Source organism: Chelonia mydas, chromosome 6 (genome assembly GCF_015237465.2).
Source record: "Chelonia mydas isolate rCheMyd1 chromosome 6, rCheMyd1.pri.v2, whole genome shotgun sequence".
Lineage (NCBI taxonomy): Eukaryota > Metazoa > Chordata > Testudines > Cheloniidae > Chelonia > Chelonia mydas.
In genome coordinates, this window is record NC_051246.2 from 50,023,132 (window position 1) to 50,023,852 (window position 721).

The following is a 721-nucleotide window of genomic DNA, read 5'->3' on the forward strand; positions in this document are numbered from 1 at the left end:
CAATAAGACACTGGCTTCTAAGTGCCCAACTCCGTTTTGAAAATGGGACTTAGTTTCTAAATCACTTTGCCACGTTCAAAAGTTTTATCCTTAAGTTCTTTGTGCTTCAGTTTATTCATTTGTAAAAAGGCTATAATAATACATGTCACAGTGGTGTTGTGAGGCTTAGCAAAGGTTTGTAAAAGCATTTGGGGATTCTTAGACTAAAAGGTGTGTCCTGGAAAATAAAAATGGGTGAAAAGAACGGATCCCTGATTTTTTAAAAACTTTTGTCAGGGACTAAAGGTTGTCTAGCTACTAGATTAATGAAATTCCATTTGGCTTAATGCTATAACAGTAGAGTTTCAACTCTCAGCTGTTCATTGTCCTCATGTTTAGTTCTAGTTATTTGGATAGATTCTTTTCACCAGTGTGAATAGGTGTCTGACCATTCCTCCACCATTTCAGTGGCCTTTGCTTTATGACCTATATTTAAGGAGTTTGCTGATTTCAGTCTGTAATTTTATTTTTAAAGACTGAATCATACTTCACTTTACTCCAATTTCAGCTCAAGTGTCCCCTCAATGAATTTATTTGTGATCTATAAAACTGCATTTAGAAATTACATTCTGGGTGTAATCTGAAGAGATGCATTGTTCTCCACCTTACTCAGAACTGGTGTTAGGGGAAAAAAATCCAAGGCCTTTGTCAGAAGTTATTTTCAGCCTGCTGATAGCAGTAG